We start from the raw sequence: 23,732 nt of genomic DNA, 5'->3' as shown, positions 1-23,732 counted from the left end.
CTCTGAATTTCTCCCAGTCCTCAGGTGAGCCACTTTCTCTGGCTAATTTGTATGCTTCTTCTTTGGAATTGATACTATCCCTAATTTCTCTTGTCAGCCACCAGTGCACTACCTTCCTTGATTTATTCTTTTGCCAAACTGGGATGAACAATTGTTGTAGTTCATCCATGCAACCTTTAAATGCTTGCCATTGCATATCCACCGTCAATCCTTTAAGTGTCATTTGCCAGTCTATCTTAGCTAATTCACGTCTCATACCTTCAAAGTTACCCCTCTTTAAGTTCAGAACCTTTGTTTCTGAATTAACTATGTCACTCTCCATCTTAATGAAGAATTCCACCATATTATAGTCACTCTTACCCAAGGGGCCTCTCATGACAAGATTGCTAATTAACCCTTCCTCATTGCTCAAAACCCAGCCTAGAATAGCCTGCTCTCTGGTTGGTTCCTCGACATGTTGGTTCAAAAAACCATCCCGCATACATTCCAAGAAATCCTCTTTCTCAGCACCTTTACCAATTTGGTTCACCCAATCTGCATGTAGATTGAAGTCACCCATTATAACTGATGTTCCTTTATTGCACACATTTCTAATTTCCTGTTTAATACCATCTCCGACCTCACTACTACTGTTAGGTGGCCTGTACACAACTCCCACCAGCGTCTTCTGCCCCTTAGTGTTACGCAGCTCTACCCATATCGATTCCACATCTTCCCGGCTTATGTCCTTCCTTTCTATTGCGTTAATCTCTTCTTTAACCAGCAACGCCACCCCACCTCCCCTTCCTTCATGTCTATCCCTCCTGAATATTGAATATCCCTGAACGTTGAGCTCCCATCCTTGGTCATCCTGGAGCCATGTCTCCCAACTATATCATAATCATTAATAACAATCTGCACTTTCAATTCATCCACCTTAATACGAATGCTCCTTGCATTGACACACAAAGCCTTCAGGCGCTCTTTTACAACTCTCTTAGCCCTTATACAATTATGTTGAAAAGTGGCCCTTTTTAATGCTTGCCCTGGATTTGTCGGCCTGCCACTTTTACTCTTCTCCTTAGTACTTTTTGCTTCTACCCTCACTTTACACCCCTCTGTCTCTCTGCACTGGTTCCCATCCCCCTGTTGTGAACTAACCTCCCCACGCCTAGCCTCTTTAATTTGATTCCCACCCCACAACCATTCTAGTTTAAAGTCACCTCAGTCGCCCTCGCTAATCTCCCTGCCAGGATATTGGTCCCCCTAGGATTCAAGTGTAACCCGTCCTTTTTGTACAGGTCACGCCTGCGCCAAAAGAGGCCCCAATGATCCAAAAACTTGAATCCCTGCCCCCTGCTCCAATCCCTCAGCCACGCATTTATCCTCCACCTCATCGCATTCCTACTCTCACTGTCGCGTGGCACAGGCAGTAATCCCAAGATTACTACCTTTGCGGTCCTTTTCTCAACTCCCTTCCTAGCTCCCTATATTCTCCTTTCAGGACCTCATCCCTTTTCCTACCTATGTCATTGGTACCTATATGTACCACGACCTCTGGCTCCTCACCCTCCCACTTCAGGATATCTTGGACACGATCAGAAATATCCCGGACCCTGGCACCAGGGAGGCAAACTACCATCCGGGTCTCTGGACTGCGTCCACAGAATCGCCTATCTGACCCCCTTACTATCGAGTCCCCTATCACAACTGCCCTCCTCTTCCTTGCCCTACCCTTCTGAGCTACAGGGCCAGACTCTGTGCCGGAGGCACTGCCACTGTCGCTTCCCCCGGGTAAGCTGTCCCCCCCAACAGTACTCAAACAGGAGTACCTATTGTTAAGGGGCACAGCCACCGGGCTACTCCCTATTACCTGACTCTTCCCCTTCCCCCTCCTAACCGTGACCCACTTGTCTGCCTCCCGTGGCCCCGGCATGACCACCTGCCTGCAACTCCTCTCTATCAACTCCTCACTCTCCCTGACCAGACGAAGGTAATCGAGCTGCAGCTCCAGTTCCATAACGCGGTCCCTTAGGAGCTGCATCTCGATGCACTTGGCACAGATGTAGATGTCCGGGAGGCTTGGAGACTCCAGGGCCTCCCACATCCGACACCGAGAACAGCAAACTGCCCTCACACTCATACTGCCCCTCTCCTCAAATAGCAACAGAAAATGAATGCCAAACCTTCCTCGCCTCGCCCGTTTCCGCCTAAGCCCGAGTATGCATGAGTTATATGTACTGTGTTGTGTACCTTGGTCCAGGGGAATGTTGTTTCGTTTGATGGCATACATGTGTATAGTTCAATGACAATAAACTTGAACTCGATTTAGAGCAGCCAAATATCCTACCAAATTGATGTTTTTGGGATATGGGAAGAAACTGGCGCACCTGGCAGAAAGCTACTCAGTCACAGGGAGAAAGTACAGATTTCATACCGACAAGCGCCACAGCTCAGGATTGAACCAGGGTTGTTGATGCAAAGAGGCAATGGTTCTTCCAGCTGCACCACTCTGCCATCCGATTTTAATGCAGCCTGCTGTGTAATGTGGAACTTAATAGGAGGAAATAGGGCAAGAGAACATACAAAAAAGGGAATTTAAAAACCAACAGAGGCAACCAAAAAAGCCGTAAAGATGGAAAAGATGAAGTATGAAGGTAAGATAGCCACTAATATCAAAAAGGATAACAAAACATTTTTCAGATATATAAAGAGTAAAAGAGAGATGAGAGCGGATAGTAGACCGCTGGAAAATGATGCTGGAGTGGTAGTAATGGGGGACAAGGAAATGACGGATGAACTGAATAAGTATTTTGCATCAGTCTTCAACATGGAAGAGACTAGCAGTGCGCCAGAAATTTGAGAGTGTCAGGGGGCAGAAGTAAGTGCAATTGCTATTACTGAGGAGAAGGTGCTTGGGAAGCTGCAAGGTCAAAAGGTAGATAAGTCACCTGGACCAGATAGACTACACAGCAGGGTTCAGAAATATGTAGCGGAAGAGATTGTGGAGGCATCAGTGATGATCATCAGTGGTGCCGACTGCTGGACCGACCACCGCCTCATTGTGTCCAAGTTCAGGCTTCGCATTCTGCCCATGAGAAGACCCCAAAGGCAGAAGACTGCAAAGAGGCTGAATGTCTCCAAGCTGAAAAGCAGCAGGGTTGCAGAAGAATTCGTCGATGACCTTAAAGGCAGACTGCCAGACACACCACAGGAAGACGGGACCAGCGTTGAGGAACAGTGGACGGCCTTCAGAGACGCTGTCTACACTACCGCCCTTCAACATCTCGGACCAGCAACCCGAAGAAACCAAGACTGGTTCGATGAGAATGATGAAGAAATACAGGCACTACTAACGGAGAAACATCAACATTACAGAGCGCATCAGAACGACCCCACGTCGCTAGCCAAGAAAGATGCCTTTACCAACACAAGAAGAAATGTGCAGAAAAAACTTCGCGCGATGTAGGACAGCTGGTTCAGCAAGAAGGCCGATGAAATCCAGGGCTATGCAGACAGCCACGACATAAAGCGCTTAAGGCTGTATACGGACCCCAGTCCTCCGGCTCCTCACCCCTCCTCAATGCAGATGAGACGCAGCTGCTGACAGAGAAGCAGCAGATTCTGGATCGGTGGGCTGAGCACTTTAACAACGTCCTTAACCGCCCTGCCGACATCAACGACGAGGCCATTGCCCGCCTGCCCCAGGTAGAAATCAACAAGAACCTCGATACCCTCCCCACAGTAGATGAAGTCAGGAAGGCAGTGAAGCAACTCTCCTGTGGCAAAGCGCCAGGACCCGATGCAATCCCTGCTGAGGTATACAAAGCAGGAGGCCCTGTCATGATGCAAAAGCTGACTGTACTCTTCCAGTCCATGTGGAAAAAGGGACAGGTCCCGCAACAGCTGAAAGATGCCAGCATAGTCCACATCTACAAGAGGAAAGGCAACCGCCAGTCTTGCGACAACCACCGAGGCATCTTCCTCTTGTCCATTGCGGGGAAGATTCTGGCCCATGTCCTGCTCAACCGCCTTCTCCAACATCTTGAGCAAGGTCTGCTCCCAGAAAGCCAGTGCGGATTCCGTGCTGAACGTGGGACTGCAGACGTGATTTTTGCTGCGCACCAACTCCAAGAAAAATGCCAGGAGCAACACAGCGACCTCTTTGTGACCTTTGTCGATCTAACCAAGGCTTTCGATACGGTCAGCAGAGAAGGCTTGTGGAAGATCATGGAGAAGTCTGGCTGCCACAATCGTCCGGCAGTTCCACGACGGTATGATGGTGAAAGTTCTGCATGACGGCGACGAGTCGGAGGCCTTCCCAGTGACAAATGGCATCAAACAAGGCTGCGTTCTTACCCCGACTCTGTTCAGTATGGTATTCTCTGCCATGCTGACAGATGCCTTCCGTAACTACGAAGAAGGAATCCACGTCAGGTACAGGACTGACAGCAGGTTGTTCAACCTTAGGCGCCTGCCGGCAGTTACAAAGGTGCAAGAGACTGCCATCAGAGACTTCTTGTTTGCTGATGACTGCGCACTCAATGCCAGCACAGAGCAGGAGATGCAGCGTGAAATGGACTGCTTCTCACAAGCCTGCGACAACTTCGGTCTCACTATCAGCACCAAAAGACCAAAGTTATGTACCAGCCTGCCCCAGGAAAGCCATTCCAGGAGCCGCGCATCACGGTGAAGGGCCAGAACCTCCAGGCAGTCGACAACTTCACCTACCTGGGCAGCATACTCTCTCGCGCAGTGAACATAGACGCTGAGGTCAACAACAGGATTACCAAAGCCAGCGCCGCCTTTGGGAGACTCCGTGAGAACGTCTGGGAGCGGAGAGGACTCAGCCTTACCACCAAGCTGAAGGTCTACTATGCAGTGGTCCTTACCACCCTCCTTTACGCCCGCGAGACCTAAACTGTCTTCAGCAGACATGCCAAACAGCTTAACCACTTTCACCTGAGCTGTCTCCGCAGATTCCTCCACATCAAGTGGCAGGACAAAGTCCCCGACACGGAAATCCTGGAATGTGCACTGAACAACCTGCTGTCAGTCCTGTACCTGCTGAAAGCCCAAGCCAGGTGGGCTGGACATGTGGTCAGAATGCCAGACAGCCGATTGCCTAAGCAGCTGCTGTACGGAGAACTGTGTCAGGGCAAGCGCTCAGTCGGGGGGTGGGCAGAAGAAACGTTACAAAGACTGCCTCAAAGCGTCCCTCAAAGGCCTGGGTGTCGACATCAACACGTGGGAGACGCTTGCCCTCAACCGTCCAGCTTGGCGCAGCAAGATCACAGGAGCCCGTGCAGCTGAAGTCAGGCACATCATCGAGGCGCAACGAAAGCGTGCTGTGCGCAAGGCCTGAGCAGCATCCACTGCCACGACAGCACCCACCCACTTGTGTCCCACGTGTGGGCCAGCCTTCAGGGCCCGGATTGGCCTCATCAGTCACCTCCGGCCCCACAGCCACCAATCTCCCATTTGACTTTGAAGCCATGGTCATCTTCGACTACGAAGGACAAACGAACCAGAGATGCTGACATGGAATGGAAAATTGCAAATGCCACTCTACTTTTCAAGAAAGAAGGGAGCAGAAGAAAGGAAACTATAGGCCAGTTGTCCTGAACTCAGTAGTTGAGAAGATGTTGGAATTGAGTATGAAAGATGAGGCTTCAGGGTACTTGGAGGCACTTGATAAAATAGTACAAAGTCAGTCTGGTATCTTTAATGGAAAATCTTGTCTGTCAAATTTATTGGAATTCTTTAAGGAAATTACAAGTAGATCAACAAAGGAGAATCGGTTAATGTTGTGTCCTTAGATTTTCAGCAGGCATTCGACAAGGTGCTGCACATGAGACTGCTTAACAAGGTAAGACTCCATGGTATTACAGGAAAGATACTAACATGCATAGAGCATTAGCTGATTGGCAGGAGGCAAAGATTGGGAATAAAGGGAGCCTTTTCTGACTGGTGTCGATGACTTGTGGTGTTCTGCAGGGAGTCAGTTTTGGGACTGCTTATTTTCACATTATGTGCCTATAAAAAGTATTCAGCCCCTTGGAAGTTTTCATGTTTTATTGTTTTACAACATTGAATCACAGTGGACTTAATTTGGCTTTTTTGACACTGATCAACAGAAAAAGACTCTTTCATGTCAAAGTGAAAACAGATATCTGCAAAGTGATCTGAATTAATTACAAATATAAAATACAAAATAATTGATTGCATAATTGTTCACCCCCCCTTCAAGTAAGTATTTAGTAGATGCACCTTTGGCAGCAGTTACAACCTTGAGTCTGTGTGGATAGGTCTCTAACAGCTTTGCACATCTGGACACTGCACTTTTTCCCCATTCGTCCTGGGTACTTTGTAGGCTAGTACCCAAGATGTACCTGACTAGATTTACAACCTTCTGCAGTTTATTTTGGTCCTGTGCAGTAGTCCCTCTGTACCAGACAGTGATGCAGCCTGTCAGAATGCTCTCCACGGTACAACTATAGAAGTTTTTGAGTGTAGTTGTTGACATACTAAATCGCTTCAAACTCCTAATAAAGTATAGCTGCTGTCTTGCCTTCTTTATAACTACATCGATATGTTGGGACCAGGTTAGATCCTCAGAGATCTTGACACCCAGGAACCTGAAGCTGCTCACTCTCTCCACTTCTGATCCCTCTTTCAGGATTGGTACGTGTTCCTTCGTCTTACCCTTCCTGGTCCACAATCAGCTCTTTCATCTTACTGACGTTGAGTGCCAGGTTGTTGCTGTTGCACCACTCCACTAGTTGGCATCTCTCTCTCCTGTGTGGCCTCTCGTCACCACCTGAGATTCTACCAACAATGGTTGTATCGTCAGCAAACTTATAGATGGTATTTGAGCTATGCCTAGCCACACAATCATGTGTATCTAGAGAGTAGAGTGTGTGCTTAGCCCACTACTCCTGAGGTGTACTAGTGTTGATTGCCAGCGAGAAGGATATGTTATCACCAATCCACACACATTGTGGTCTTCTGGTTAGGAAGTCAAGAATCCAATTGCAGAGGAAGGTACAGAGGCCCAGGTTCCGCAACTTCTCAATCAGGGAATGATGGTATTAAATGCTGAGCTATAGTCGATGAACAGCATCCTGACGTAGGTGTTTGTGTTGTCCAGGTGGTTTAAAGCTGTTTGGAGAGCCATTGAGATTGCATCTACCTTTGTCCTATTGTGGCGATGGGCAAATTGCAATGGGTCCAGGTCCTTGCTGAGGCAGGAGTTCAGTCTAGTCATGACCAACCTCTCAAAGCATCTCATCACTATCGATGTGAATGCTACTGGGTGATAGTCATTAAGGCAGCCCACGTCGTTCTTCTTAGACACTGGTAGAATTGTTGCCTTTTTGAAGCAAGTGGGAACTTCTGCCCGTAACAGAGAGAGGTTGAAAATGTCCTTGAATACTCCTGCTAGCTGGTTGACACAAGTTTTCAGAGCCTTACCAGGTACTCCATCGGGACCTTCTACCTTGCAAAGGCTCACTCTCTTTAAAGACAGCCTAACATCAGCCTCTAAGACAGAGATCACAGGTGCAGCAGGAATCTTCACAGCTGTAGTTGTGTTCTCCCATTCAAGGTGTGCATAGAAGGTGCTGAGTTCACCTGGTAGTGAAGCATCGCTGCCATTCATGCTATTGGGTTTCGTTTTGTAGGAAGTAATGTCTTACAGACCCTGCCAGAGTTGGTGTGCATCCGATGTCGCCTCCAACCTCATTCAAAATTGTCTCTTCATCCTTGAAATAGCCCTCTAAAAATCATACCTGGTTTTCTGGTACGGGCCTGGGTTGCCAGACTTGAATGCCACAGATCTAGCCTTCAGCAGATGACGTACCTCCTGGTTCATCCATGGCTTTTGGTTTGGGAATGTACAGTAAGTCTTTGTGGGCACACACTCATCCACACAGGTTAATGAAGTCAGTAACAACTGCAGCATACTCATCCAGGTTTAAAGATGAATCCCTGAATATAGTCCAGTCCACCGATTCAAAGCAGTCCTGTAGGCGCTCTTGTACTTCCCTTGTCCATACCTTCTTGGTCCTCACTGCTGGTGCTGCAGTCTTCAGTCTCTGCCTATACTCAGGAGTAGAAGTACAGCCAGGTGATCAGACTTCCCGAAGTGAGGGCATGGAATAGCACAGTAGGCATTCTTGATGGTGGTGTAAGCAATGATCCACTGTGTTGTTTCCTCTGGTATTGCAAGTGATCTGGTGATGATAGTTGCTTAGTGATTTTTTTCAGACTGGCCTGGTTAAAATCTTCTAAAACAATGGTGAAGGCATTAGGGTGCGCTGTTTTGTGCATGTTGAATCCATTACTCAGATCATCTAAAGCCTGCTTGATATTGGCCTGAGGTGGAATGTAAACTGCTACCAAAATGACCTCAGAGAACTCCCATAGCAGTTAAAAAGAACGACACTTTACTGCTAGATATTCCAGGTCTGGTGAGCAGATTTTTATCACAATCAGATGAAACACCTTGACTGCACACGGGTCTCCAAAAACAGATCTCCATTTAACTAATTATGTGACCTTTGCAACCAATTGGCCACACCAGTGATGATTTGGTGTGTCATTTTAAAGGGGTGAATAATTATGCAATGGATTATTTAGGGTTTAATATTTGTAATTAATTTAGATCACTGTGTTGAGATCTGTTTTCACTTTGACACAAAAGAGTCCTTTTCTGTTCATCAGTGTCAAAAAAAAACTAAATTAAATCCACTGTGATTCACTGCTGTAAAACAATAAAACATGATAACTCTCCGGGGGGGGGGGGGGGTGCAGGTGAATACTTTTTATAGGCACTATGTCAATAATTTGGATTACAGATTTGGTGGCTTGTGGCCAAGTTTACGAACAATACAAAGATAGGTAGGGGGCAGGTGGTGTTGAGGAAGCAGGGAAACTGCAGAAGGACTTAGTCAGATTGGGAAAATAGGCAAAGAAATGACAGATGGAATACAGTGTCAGGAAGTGTATGGTCATGCACTTTGGTCGAAGTAATAAAAACATCAGCTATTTTCTAAATGGGGAAAAAATTCCAAACTCCGAGGTGCAAAGGGACTTGGGAGACCTTATGCAGGATTCCCTAAAGGTTAATTTGCAGGTTGAGTCAGTGGTGAGGAAGGCAAATGCAATGTTAGCATTCATTTTGAGAGGACTAGAATATAAAAGGAAGGATGTAATACTGAGGCTTTGTAAGGCACCGTTGAGGCCTCACTTGGGAGTATTTGTAAGCAAACTGATCTAAGAAAGAACGTGCTGACGTTGGAGAGGATTCAAAGGAGGTTCACAAGAATGATTCCGGGAATGAAAGGCTTATCATAATGGGAGCATTTGGTGACTCTGGGCCTGTACTCACTGGAATTTAGATGAACGAGGGGGATCTCACCGAAACCTATCGAATGTTGAAAGGCCTAGATAGAGTGGATGTGGAGAGGATGTTTCCTATAGTGGGGAAGCCTTGGACCAGAGGGAACAACTTCAGAATAGAGGGACATCCATCCACATCATTGGGTGTGTTTAAGCGAAGGTTGATAGATTCTTGATAAGTCAGGGCGTGAAAGGTTACAGGGAGAAGACAGGAGAATGGGGTTGAGAGGGAAATGTTTCAGCCATTTTCAAATGGCAGAGCAGACACGATGGGCCAAATGGCCTAATTCCATTCCTGTATCTTATGGTCTTATGAAATTGTGTGAGTAAGATAGAGGAATGGAAATCACTGAAGGACTTGTAATGTGTTGGCACAGATGACATGAACTGACTCGTTTGTTTCTCTGTTGCATGAATCACTGAACTGTGATAGAGCAATACAGGTTAGGTTATCCCTGGCCAATTTATTTGTTATCAGGAGGTGGCTCCAGGTTTCTTACAACACTGCCCAGGCAAAGTAATGGGAGAGTGTCACAGATACAGCAGAAGAAATGGGCCTTCAGCACATGATAATGTGCTGATCTAATTAAACTCCTAACTAAACTAATCCCTCCACAAAGGTCATATCCCTTCATTCCTTGTACATTTGGGTACATGTCTAAGAGGCTCTTAATCAATTCTATTGTATTTTCCTCCACTACCACCCCTGGTAGCACAATAGAGTACCTGCAACTCTCTGTGTGGAAAAACCTACCCCACACATCTCCTTTGAATATACCCTCTCTCATTTAAATGGGTCCCCTCTAATATTAGATATTTCAACCCTGGGAGAAAGATACCAACCGTCTACTCTTCCTATGTCTCCACAGTCTTATAAACTTCCTATCAAATCTCCCCTCAGCCTCCTTTGCTCCAGAGAAAACAATTTAAGTTTATCCAACCTCTCCGTGCAGCACATACCCTCTAATTCAAGTTTATTCAGCCTCGTCTTGTAGCAGATCTCCCTAATCCTGATAAACCACTCTTGCATCCTCTCCAAAGCCTCCGTATTCTAGTATCCATGAAGTACTTTGGGAAATTCCAATTGGTAACTCATTCGTAATTAACTAGCTTTGATCTTTTTCCCAAGGTTTAGCTCAGGTGAGTTGTTTTCTTTGGAGGTACTGAATATAGTTGGGTGGTGAGGTGGAGATGTGTGTCTACCAAAGGAGATGTAAGGCGCTCCTTCCCTCCGCTAGCCTGCTGGTCACCCTTGGGCAAGGTTTAGCACCAGCTTAGTTCCACCCTCCAACCAATCAGGGTCACGTGAAGCCATGCGATCAGGTGGTGGATGGTCGTATGAGCAGCTGGTGCAGATCACAAGACCTGGTTATGTGACCACTGACGCCAAGCAAACAGTCTCTGAAGATTATTGATAATGTCTTGGGGGGGGGGTCACCCATCTTGTAAAGACACTGCCCCGAAGAAGGCAATGGCAAACCACTTCTGTAGAAACATTTGCCAAGAACAATCATGGTCATGGAAAGACCATGGTCGCCTCTATCATACGACACAGTACATAACGAATGTCGACATAGTGGAAGGAAGGGTTTAGTACCCTCTGCCTTCACTCATGATAATGACTCAAAAGTGAATATAAATTGATATAAATCAGAGTAAGTCATCAGAGAGGGAGCAGCAATAAGTAGCATAGTGATGAGGTGGTCATAGGGTGGGGTCTACAATCTGTTAGAGTGCAATCGGTACGGCAATGAGTTTCTTCTCTTCAGAGGTTCCAAGTCACTAACCTGTTGGATGAGAAATGCAGAGCCACCAAAAATAAGACAGATTACAAAAACATTTAAACACAAGTGTTCATGTTTAAGGATCTTATATTGTAGCATTTATTCCAAGGTCATAAAGCAGATCGATTTGAGTTGGCTGCAGTAGACAATATCAGTCAGTACCCAGAAAGAGCCTTCCTAGATTGCAAACCAAAAGCAAACCAATGTGCCTGAAGCCTGGAAAACTAGCAAATAAATTTAAAATTCACTGTGCTTCTTGTCCGTTGCCCATCATTATAATGGTGGTGGCATCCGTTAGTCTCGTGAGACCATGGATCTGCACTTGAGAGTCTTGCTTCAGTCTGTGTTAGAGCAGCGTCTGTTGTGGCTGTAGAGGCCCACACGGGAGTGGCAGTCTCGGCTGCAGCGACTGCACTTGAAGGCACTGTCCTCCAGTGTTATCTTGGTGCTGTTTTTCCGACGAGTACATTATTATAATATGCAAATTATTTTCATTCAATTTAATTCACTTTATTTCTACATTATCATGTTCCAAGGTGTGCATTCTACTGTCAGTATGTGCTGTAAGGCAAAATAGGAAACAGCTCTAGAGAAAGCAATAAGATTCACTTAAGCTAAACATGGGGATACGTAACAAGAAAACAACACATAGGACAAATTAATCTCAGGCGAACACAAAATGACAGAACATAACAGAAAACAATAAGTGAAGTGCTTAACCTCAACATTAGGAAGAAGTTTCCTGAGTTTGAGATTGGTAAATCTGACAAGAATATGAAGGTGCCTGGGGCATATAATACATGATGTGGAGCCTTAGGCACTCAGAATAGTTTGTTATAGAGGGGGCTGGTCCAAAATCCAAAAGATACACAGGCAAAATCTGGTTCTATTCATCAAGAGGACAGAGTTATCAAAAGATCACCCCGGGCAGGGTAAGAACAATGAAAATGCAGGTGGACTCCGAGGACACATGCAGGTATAAATATCATAGAAATGGATGACTTTTCTGAGTGGACAGAATGAGAATCAGGCTCTGGATTGCTCTTAGCAAAGGGTTGCAGATAGGACAATAGATAGAGAGCTAAGTCCAGTTTCTTGCGGTGTGGGAGTCGTAAGAAGATCGTTAAAAATATCCGCAAAATGGTTGGACTGCAGTAGTGACTTCAGAAAGAATTGGAGTGGGAGTGTTTTCAACAACTCTTAGATGTAAAATAATTTGTTGTCAAAGTACACACCAGTCAAATGGAGACCAGTTGGCAGGAGAAATCTTGAGCAAAATATTGATCAAATTGTCAATTTTTCATCAAATAGCAATATATTTATTAACTAACTGATACGTGGGTTACAGCACACCACAAATCTTTGGCTCGGTGTCCAGTCACCCTCTCTCAATGAGTACTCATCCTCCAGTATTGACCCCTCACTGAGCACTGGAACTGGAATTGAAAGAGATCTGTTATTTCCACATGCACCAAGCTAGAGTGAAAAGCTTGGCATGCATAGAAGGTAAGCTAGTACCATGTGACAGCTACAGAGAAAGTGCAATGCAGGTAAACCATGAGGTGTAGGATCAAAGTAAAGTTCAAAGAAGAAGAAGATGCCCTTAACTCCTGGTGGAGTCATCGGGGCGCTGTCATGACAAGCTTTTTGAATGCTCATCATGTGGCGTTTTTTTAGCATCGCTTTTTTTTTACGAGGTCAAGTTGCCAGCTCGATGCTCAACCCAGCATGGATGGAAAGCGTGCAAGGGAGCCGACTGGATTTGAACTCGGGACCTGTTGCCCCGAAGTCCAGCGCTGATGCCGCTATGCCACCAGCCGACTTAAAGTTCAAAGTAATTTTTTTATTATCAAAATACATAGTCTCTACAACCCTGAGATTCATTGTCTTGCGGGCATACTCAGCAAATCTATAGAATAGTAACTATAATAGGATCAATGTAAGATCAACCAGAGTGCAGAAAACAACAAACTGTGCAAATGCAAATATAAATAAATACCCTGTAGCAATAAATAATGACAATAGACAATAGGTGCAGGAGTAGGCCATTTGGCCCTTCGAGCCAGCACTGCCATTCACTATGATCATGGCTGATCATCCACAATCAGTATCCAGTTCCTGCCTTCTCCCCAAATAATGAGAACGTGAGAAAGCAAGGTAAAGAGTCCTTAAAGTGAGATCATTTGTTATGGGAGCATTTCAATAGATGGACAAGTGAGTGTAGTTACTCCCTTGTGTTCAAGAGCCTGATAGTTGAGGGGTAGTATCTGTTCTTGAACCTGGTGGTGCGAGTCCTGATGCTTTTGTACCTTCTATCTAATGGCAGCAGCGAGAAAGGAGCATGGCCTGGGTGATGGAGATCATTGATGATGGATACTACTTTCTGACAACAGTGTTTCATGTAAATGTGCTGAATGGTTGGGAGGGCTTTACCTGTGATGTACTGGACCAAATCCACTACCTTCTGTAGGATTTTCCGATCAAAGGCATTGGTGTTTCCATACCAGGCTATAATGTAATCAGTCAGTAAACTCTCCACGACACAGCAATAGAAATTTGTCAATGTTTTAGATTGTGAGGTCTAGTCAACCTTATCCTTTAATGTACTATTTAATCGCCATATAACACAAGACTATAGGCAGCAGGAGTAGGCCACCAGGCCTCTCAAACCTGCTCCACCACTCATTATGATCATGGTTCATCAATGCTAGCCTCAGCTTGCCTTCTGTGCTAGTTTTCCATACCCCTAATTCCCTGATCTTTGTATTTCCAATTTACCTTAAACATATCAAATGGTCTATTCTCTACCACCCTCAGGGCAGAGAATTCACTACCCTCTGAGAGTGGACATTTTATGCACTATCTAAATGACCACTGCCTTATCTGGTAACCATATTCCCTTGTTCATGTGAAGACATCTCAACATCTACCTCATGAAGCCCCCTTAGGATTTTATAAAATTTAAGAAATACACACCTAACCTGTCCAGACCCTTTTGATAGGACAACCCTCTCATCCCAGGAATTCGCCTTGTGAACCTCCTTTCAATTGCCTCTAATGCTACTATATCCTTAATAGGTAACCATACCAAAACTGCGCACAGCATTCCCGATATGGCTCCACCAAGACTCTGTACAACTGTCGCAAAAATACCTCACTCTTAAAAGTCCAACCCCACTGCAAAATGGGCTAAAATGCCACGGGCCTTCTAAACTACGTGTTGGACTTATTTTAAAGTTTTTTTGTGATTTATACACTAAGGCGCCTTGATCCCTCTAGACTTCACACGTTCGATCCCCATTTAGATTATAATCTGCTTTTTGATTCCTTTTAGCAAATTCCATGAGCTCACACTTGACTTCATTAATCTTTCTCTCTTACAACCACTGAGCACTAATCTCTAGAGGAGAAGAGTGAGAAGTGAAGTGGCAAGCATTTCATTAGTAAGTGTGCTGGAGTACCAGAGAAGACTCATACTAAATCTGACTGCCTACAGCTGAAACTTTCAACATATCAAAATAAATGTTTCATGAGACAAAGAAGAAAGGAGGAAGAGAGACCACTCTGAGACTATAGCAGGGTCGGAGAGAAAGAATGGCCTGGAATGATCATGGATGGGATGTGTCAAGAGTTAAGGTAAAACAGGGGTGAGATGTCACTACTGGGGCTACTCTGGGGTTAATTTATTTGTGGTTAATATTATTCTATGTGTGGTATGTGTGTGTGAGTTATATATACTGTGTTGTACACCTTGGTCTGGAGGAACACTGTTTCATTTGGTGGTATACAGGTGTATAGTTGAATGAGAATACATTGAACTTGAACCAATCCATCAACCAATAACTAGGCAGAAGGACAATGATGAGAGAATTCTCTGGGAATTTTCGGAAACAGCTCTATCTCCATCTTTAATATCTCTATTTTTCCCTTTCAGGGTTCTTTTCAAGACCCTGACCTGGAGTTACACACTGACTTTGGTCCTTTGAGGGAATGGGACCGGCTTTCAGGGTTTCATGACTGGCCATTATTCCACATGCCAAGGATGCAACCTAAGAGCTCAGCTCACCTTTAGAGGTCCCCGATCTCGTGCCTCTGGAGACAGGCGGATTGGAGGTCAGTGTCCCGCAGGAGATTGGTGTGTCATGGGAGTCAAAATATCTACGGCTGTGTGACCAGAAAACTGAGATCTTTGGGCACAGAGCTCAGAAAAAGTGACACAACAGACTTTTAGCATTGTAAACCAGCAAGTTGTTTGTCATGTCTCCCCTCTCGCTGTGAAACGGGGAGAGAGGGGAGAGAGGGGAGAGAGGGGAGAGAGGGGAGAGAGGGGAGAGAGGGGAGAGAGGGGAGAGAGGGGAGAGAGGGGAGAGAGGGGAGAGAGGGGAGAGAGGGGAGAGAGGGGAGAGAGGGGAGAGAGGGGAGAGAGGGGAGAGAGGGGAGAGAGGGGAGAGAGGGGAGAGAGGGGAGAGAGGGGAGAGAGGGGAGAGAGGGAGAGAGGGGAGAGAGGGGAGAGAGGGGAGAGAGGGGAGAGAGGGGAGAGAGGGGAGAGAGGAGAGAGAGAGAGAGAGAGACAGACTGTGGTATGTTGAATACCGGTTGAATGAGTAGTTTATGGGGTACTGCAAGTCTGTATCTTTGCTGTTGCTTTGCTGCACGCTTGAGTGCTCGGTGGTGGGTGCCGATGTTTTTTTTTTGATGGTGGGGGGAGGGCGGATCATTGCTTGCTGCTGCTTACGTGTGGGAGGGAGGGGAGCTGGGGGGTACTTGGGGTTCTAACATTTAACTGTCATTCATTCTTTGGGGACACTCTGTTTTCATGGATAGTTGCAAAGAAAAAGCATTTCAGGATGTATATTGTATACATTTCTCTAACCTTTGAAACCTCTGAAATTTCCAGAGATGTCAAAAAATGCAGTTTACTAATAATGCAAAAAATAGACTGAGGTAGCAATAATATCGGCAGCAATGAGGACATTGTAAAAGTGTGTTTTGAAGAACTTTCTGAATTAGTATATTTCTGACCCTACGTAGAAGGTGACATAAGCCCAAGTAGAGAAACTACTGTGGGACAGCATCTATGAAACACTAATCATAATATCTTAAGATTTAGAAAGGGATGTAAAACACTCCAAGGTAATTATAATAGAAGAGGAGACATTCGCAATGGGATGCAAACAGATATGGTCTGCGTAAACTGGAATCAAAAAAGGAGTATGGGGTCAATTCAGTAAATATAAACTAGTGATCGGGACATTCCAGAAACAATAATCAGAGGGATACTTGGATACGCATGACAAAGCCAACAAATTTTATCCAACTAGCTTGATAGCTTCTTTTGAACACAGAAGCCCAATGAGGGAAATTGACCTGATGAGGTATGCAGTATATGGAATCAAACTGGTGTTTGTTAATTCAATATGAATGGAATCACCAAGAAAGATGCTGTTAACAGCATGAAAAAAATAACTCTGAGAAATAAAAAAAGAACACACGCTTCAACAAAAAATACATTATTAATATATGAAGCAAAGAATAGACAGCTATTCCAACAATTCCTATTCACAAGGCTCTATAATAAACAGACACAAAATGGTGGAGGAACTCAGCAGGTCAGGCAGCATCTATGGAAATGAATAGACAGTCAGCATTCCGCCAACATTTTATGTGCATTACTCTGCATTTCCAGCATCTGCAGGATCTCTAGTATATATAACAAATATCACTGTTTGAGAGTAATCTATGTGCTTAGACCGCCACCTGCTGGAAAGTAGTTGAATGAGAAATACAGGCAGATCATGCTATTGCATAATTCCATTGAACTTTGGTATAAATTAATGTTGAGAGGTGAATAGAAAAACGATAGAATGGGAGTTGGTTTAGGGCACATATTTGCACCAGTGTTGTGCTACTGACAAAATACTAACTGCCCACCCCTGATAGTTCTGCATGAAATCGAAAACAAGGATTCAAAGAAATAAATCCAATTGGAAGTCAGAATCAAGTTCATTTATATGATGAGAAATGCATTGTTTTACAGCAGCAGTGCAGTGCAAAGACATAAAGTTACCATAAATTACAAGATGAATAAATAGGAATAATGAATATAGTCATCAGGAAATTCAATTAGAATGTTAACTTCAAGAGTAGTTAGATTTCTATAATAATGTAATTAAATCAAATTGCACCACAAAGCCATTATGTACCTTCCCCTGAAACAGACAATTGAAAAGCTTTGCATTTCTCGTTTTCTACTGCCAAAGTCAAAGTTAAGCTCATTGTTATATTGCAACTCAAAACTTAGAGCAGCATCACAGGCACATATCATATAAACAGCATCCACAAGGAAAATATAAATGAAGCATAATTTTAAAAAAATATAAGAAAGATACAATTAGAACAAAAAAAGCAGTACTTTTCGCTGTTTTCACCTATTAATATATCTTAACACACAAAGTGAAGCTGAACTATGCTAATTCAAAAATCAAACTGCTGGAGGAACTCAGTTGATTAGGCAGCATCTGTGGAAGGAAACAGGAAGTCAGCGCATCTGTTGAGACATTTCATCTGAACTGAAAGATGGAGGGGAGAAAACCTGTTCAAAGTAGTGAGGAGAAGGGGTGGCGCACAAGTTGGCGGGTGACAGGTGGATCCAAGTGAGAAAAGGTGATTGACAGATGAAGGAGGGAAGGGTGGAAATAGTAACAGAGGGTACCTGTTTCCCTAGCAACATTCCCTCTCATGATTCTTATATCACCCAGATACACCTACAGCAAATGACCATAAATATTTAACCTACCAACCAACATGTCGAGACGTGGAAACGGAAGAACCTGGAGGAAATCCAAATGGTCACAGCGAGGATGTGCAAACTCATCTACTATAGGACAAGAGATAAAATCATTTTACCTACCAGTCTACATGTCTCTGAGATGTAGAAACCGGAATACCTCCAAATGGTCACAGGGAGGACATACAATCTCCACACAGACAGCACCAGAGATCAGGATCGAACCCAGGACACTGCATCTGTGAAGCAGCAGTGCTAACAACTATGTCATTATGCCTAGTCCATGCAAATGGCATTGATGGTGTGGTCACAAAATAATACAAATAATAAATATCTATCATCCAAGATCCCCACCATCTTGGTTATATTATTTGTCCTGTCTTTAATTTACCTCTTTCCACCTGTCTCTCAGCCTCCTAATGTCTGTTACTACTTTATTTTATCTATTTATTTATTTAAAATTTACAACGACCAATTAACCTACCAACCAGTGAATCTTTGGAAAGTGGAAGGCAATTGGAGCACCCGGAGGAAACCTACATGGTCACGCGGAGAACGTACAAACTCCTTACAGGCAGCAGCAGGAATTGAACCCAGGTCACCTGTACTGTAAAGCCTTGTGCTACCCTGCTGCCCCAATTATCATGTGAAATCATCCACCATCAGTCCTTACTCAATACAGAAAATCCCAGTTTCATGTCATATGCAACCTTTAAAAGTATATCCCATTATAACTCTCTCTATACCAATGACTGTGTGGATAGGCATAGCTCAAATACCATCTATAAATTTGCTGATGATACAACCATTGTTGGTAGAATCTCAGGTGGTGATGAGAGGGTGTACAGGAGCGAGATATACCAACTAGTGGAATGGTGCAACAGCAACAACCTGGCACTCAACGTCAGTAAGACAAAAGAGTTGATTGTGGACTTCAGGAAGGGTAAGACGAAGGAACACTTACCAATCCTCACACAGGGATCAGAAGTGGAGAGAGAGAGCAGCATCAAGTTCCTGGGTGTCAAGATCTCCGAGGATCTAACCTGGTCCCAACATATCGATGCAACTATAAAGAAGGCAGCAACTATACTTCATTAGGAGTTTGAAGAGATTTGGCATATCAACAAAATACTCAAAAAAACTTCTACACGCAGAGCATTCTGACAGGCTGCATCACTGTCTGGTATGGTGGGAGGTGGGGAGGCTACTGCACAGGACCGAAAGAAGCTGCAGTGGGTTGTAAATCTAGTCAGCTCCATCTTGGGTACTAGCCTACAAAGTACCCAGGGCATCTTCAAGGAACAGTGTCTCAGAAAGGCGCCGTCCATTATTAAGGACCTCCAGCACCCAGGGCATGCCCTTTTCTCACTGTTACCATCAGGTAAGAGGTACAGAAGCCTGAAGGCACACACTCAGCCATTCAGGAACAGCTTCTTTCCCTCTGCCATCCAATTCTTAAATGGACATTGAACCTGTGAACACTACCTCGCTTTTTTGATATATATTATTTGTTTTTGCACGATTTTTAATCTGTTCAATATACATATACTGTAATTGTTTCTTATTGATTTATTCTACATTATGTATTGCATTGAAGTGCTGCTGCTAAGTTAACAAATTTCACATCACATGCCAGTGATAATAATCCTGATTCTGAAGTCCAGGTCATTAATATGCTTTATAAAAACTCTTAGCTGTAAATCCAAGAACGAGTTGTTTATTACCAGTCTCTATGTTCTGCCTTAATACTGTTCACGTCCATAATGTACTTTGTTAAACTGAATGGTTATTTTCTAGCATTAATTTGTATGTGACCACTGACACCAAGCAGACAATCTCTGAAAAATATTGATAATGGCCGGGGTCGCCCATCTTGTAAAGACACTGCCCTGAAGAAGGCAATGGCAAAGCATTTCTGTAGAAATATTTGCCAAGAACAATTATAATCAAAGACCATGATCACTTACATCACTCAACATGGTACATAATGATGATAATGATGAATCTGCATGGAGGTCATTCCTGAATCATTGTTTAATTATAATAAAACCCCTTAAGGGACTGTCCTGTCTTTATTTCTGTTCACAGTGTACACCTCAGACTTTCAGTATAAATCTGAGTCTTGTCACCTACAGAAGTTCTCCGATGACTCTGCGGTGGTTGGGTGTATCAGAGATGGGCAGGAGTCAGAGTGCACAGGATTGGTGGACAAGTTTGTGGAATGGTGCGGACGGAATCACCTGCTACTGAATGAGGCCAAAACCAGGGAGATGGTGATTAAGTTTGAGAGGAACAGGACTGTCACGAGTCCACAGTCCTATGGGAGAAGAGGTTGCGGTGGTGAAGGAGTACAAATACTTGGGTGCTCACCTCGACAACAGTCTTAGACTGTTAAAGCAACACCAAGGCTGTTTACAAGGGGATGAGCAGACTCTATTTTCGAAGGAAGCTGAGATCCTTCAATGTGTGCAGCAGGATGTTGGAGATCTTTTAACAGTCTGTTGCAGCCAGTGCAGTCTTCTTTGCTGCTTTATGTTGGGGCAGCAGCATCGGTACTGGTGATGCAAGAATACATAAACTCATCAAAAAGGCTGGGCCCATCCTTGACTACAACCCGGACTCTCTTGAGTTGGTGGTGGAGACAAGGTCACTAAACAAAATGTTATCCATTACAGACAATCAGGCACATCCTCACCATGACCTACTGAATAAGCAGTGGAGCACCCTTTTAAACAGGCTCATTCAGCTCCACTGTCACAAGGATCGTTACAGTAAATCTTTCTTACCAAATGCAATAAGCATAAATAACAGTTCGTCTCTGTGCAACAGAAGAACACACATCAGAGTACAATAGTCTGTTTTATTTCGTGCATTATTATTGAACATGGTAAATTGTGTACTTTATTATTAGCTTATTATTAGCAGTGTAGGCACGTGGCCAAGTGCTTAAGCATTCGACTAGTGACCTGAAGGTCGTGAGTTCAAGCCCCAGCTGAAGCAGCGTGTTGTGTCCTTGAGCAAGGCACTTAATCACATATTGCTCTGTGACAACACTGGTGCCAAGCTGTATGGGTCCTAATGCCCTTCCCTTGGACAACATCGGTGTCGTGGAGAGGGGAAGACTTGCAGCATGGACAACTGCCGGTCTTCCATACAACCTTGCCCAAGCCTGTGCCCTGGAGAGTGAAGACTTCCCAGGTGCAGATCTACGGTCTCACAAGACTAACGGATACCTTTATTATTATTAGCTATTATTTTTATTATAGTTATTTATTATTATTGCTAAGCACAATTTTTAATGTTGCTGCTGTAATGAAGTAATTTCCCATGGGATCAATAAAGTACTTATTATTATTAATGACATGCATCATTATATAACCAATCACTATGGAGCCGCACAGCACAGGGTACAGAGTATAGGTCATCCCCAGTTAATGAACGGATTCTGTTTCTATAGACATCCATAAGTCCATTTTGTCCATGAGTCAGAAAACAGATTTTTTTTAAAAATCACTCATTATGGTACCATACCTCCACAGTCCTGTAATGTCATCAAGAGTATGTAAGACTAAAATGGGAGGACAATTAATAAAAGTGGGGGGGGGAGAGAGAGAGAAAATACTAGTTCTGCACCCATAGAAACAAATGTATGTACATATACAGTGTGTTGGACATATGAAATGAATATGGGAACTCATATCTGCCACACTCTGTATTGCCCTGCTTATCTAGAAGGAATATTACAAACCCACAAAGACTCAGTTCACATCTGTCCATCACAATGAAGACCTTGGTCTGGAGATGTGCTGCTCTGCCATGTGCTCCTGTGTACCTCTGGAAGATGTGTACAATGCAGATGTTGAGATTTCACCCTTTTGTCCCCAGCAGCAATAAGGTAAATGCGGAGACAACAAAGGAAGCTAACTACATCTTGACTGAATAAGTTCTTCTCGGGCTTCCAGCCAGGTACAATATTGATAATAACTGACGTTTTTATGACAAAATCTGCCATTTTCTCCGGTGATGATGCCTGGGTATGTCTAGTCCAGTGGTAGTCCATCCCTCCTGACTGGTTAGTCCTCAACCAGTCAGATTTCCCCCTCCTGACTGGTTAGTCCTCAACCAATCAGATTTCCGCTATTCCACCTTGTTTATATATTCAAATTCCAGTTCTTACTTAGAGCAAGACCTCTGTCTTTCTTAAGATTCTTTTCCTCTAGTTATATTTCAATGGCTTTTGAGATGGACTACAGGAATATAAGTATCACCAGACTAGACATGCCTAGGCATCATCCCTGAAGACTTTGGCAGAGTTTGTCCTCGAAACGTTGGTTATAATTAATTCCTGTATCAAGCTGGAAGCCTGAGAGGAGTTCATTCATCATATACACCGGGATCCTTTTCTTACATCTTGACTGCTTTCTGGTCATGCTGCCACTTTACTGATATTCCTACCTGATATGTCAATGGTGAGGGGTCAGGGGGTGCCAATGGATTCAGATCTGGAGAGGAGACTGGGAAATCCCTAATGGGGGCAAGTTGGATGAGCTAATTGGGAGTGTTTGAGGTGTCTGAAGAAGTCAACAGGGAGCATCAAACGAGAGGGGCAAAATTCATAACAAGGAACATAAGCAAATGAGAGCCCATAGAATTGGGAAACATTTCATCACATAATAGAGCATTTGAAAGGGGATTTTTAAGGAGAAAATCCCGAGTTAAGATATAGATCATTCATAACTTTCATGAATGTTAGAGCAGACTTCCGTGGATAAATAACTTCCTCCAGCTCTCAAATTTGTGTGATTTAACATGTTGACACAAGCTGCCAAATGAAACCCAGCTGCAGAAAAATAAATACCATGAAAGGACATGCATGGACAATATGGTAACCAGCTAAAGTGTAAACCCTTTATAAAGTGGTGTGTGGACAAAGGCAGGAGCAACTATAATTAATGATGATGACAAACCTAATTTCTGATTATGGAGAGTGACAAATGCAGCACTAATTATTGTAACATCATAGATAACCCTGGGAACAGTACACCAGGCTTAATAGAGAGGCAAGAGATTCTACAGATGCAGGAATTGAATTGAATTGAGTTTATTTCATACATCCTTCACATACACAAGGAGTGAAAATCTTTACCTTACATCTCCATCTAAATGTGCAATGTGCAATCATAGTAATTTATAATGAATAGAACAGTCAACTTAACATAGAAATACACTGAAATCAGCGCGAGTTGAAGCGGTCCTGGAGCTTGTTGGTCCTGGCTTTTATGCTGTGGTACCATTTCCTGGATGGTAGCACCTGGAATAGGTTGTGGTTGGGGTGACTTGGGTCCCCAGTGATCCTTCAGGACCTTTTTACACACCTGTCTTTGTAAATGCCCTGAATCATGGGAAGTTCACAACTACAGATGCGCTGGGCTGTCCGCACCACTCTCTGCAGAGTCCTGCGATTAAGGGAAGTACAGTGATGCAACCAGTCAGGATAATCTCAATTGTGTCCTTGTAGAAAGTTCTTAGGATTTGAGGGCCCATGCTAAAGTTCCTCAACTGCCTGAGGTGAACAAGGTGCTGTTGTGCCTTTTTCACCACACAGCTGGTGTGTACAGACCACGAGGTCCTCAGCGGTATGGATGCTGAGGAACTTAAAGCTGTTTACCCTCTCAACCCCAGATCCATTGATGTCAATAGGGGTGAGCCCATTAACAACACACATACAAAATGCTGGAGGAATGAAGTATGCATGGAGAGGAATGAGTTGTCGACATTTC

The 23,732-nt window shown here is 44.1% G+C and overlaps 1 long non-coding RNA gene across 1 annotated transcript in view; it reads right to left on the bottom strand.

The window, feature by feature from the left end:
• The window catches only part of LOC134340991 (uncharacterized), a 54,515-nt gene that overhangs the window by 14,949 nt on the left and 15,834 nt on the right, over positions 1-23,732 (bottom strand). Inside the window, exon 3 of the long non-coding RNA XR_010016693.1 lies at positions 18,917-19,018. This is a non-coding gene — a long non-coding RNA (uncharacterized LOC134340991). The remainder of the gene's footprint in view (positions 1-18,916; positions 19,019-23,732) is intronic.

Source organism: Mobula hypostoma, chromosome X2 (assembly GCF_963921235.1).
Source record: "Mobula hypostoma chromosome X2, sMobHyp1.1, whole genome shotgun sequence".
NCBI classification, from domain to species: Eukaryota; Metazoa; Chordata; class Chondrichthyes; order Myliobatiformes; family Myliobatidae; genus Mobula; species Mobula hypostoma.
This window is presented reverse-complemented; position numbering and strand designations above follow the sequence as displayed.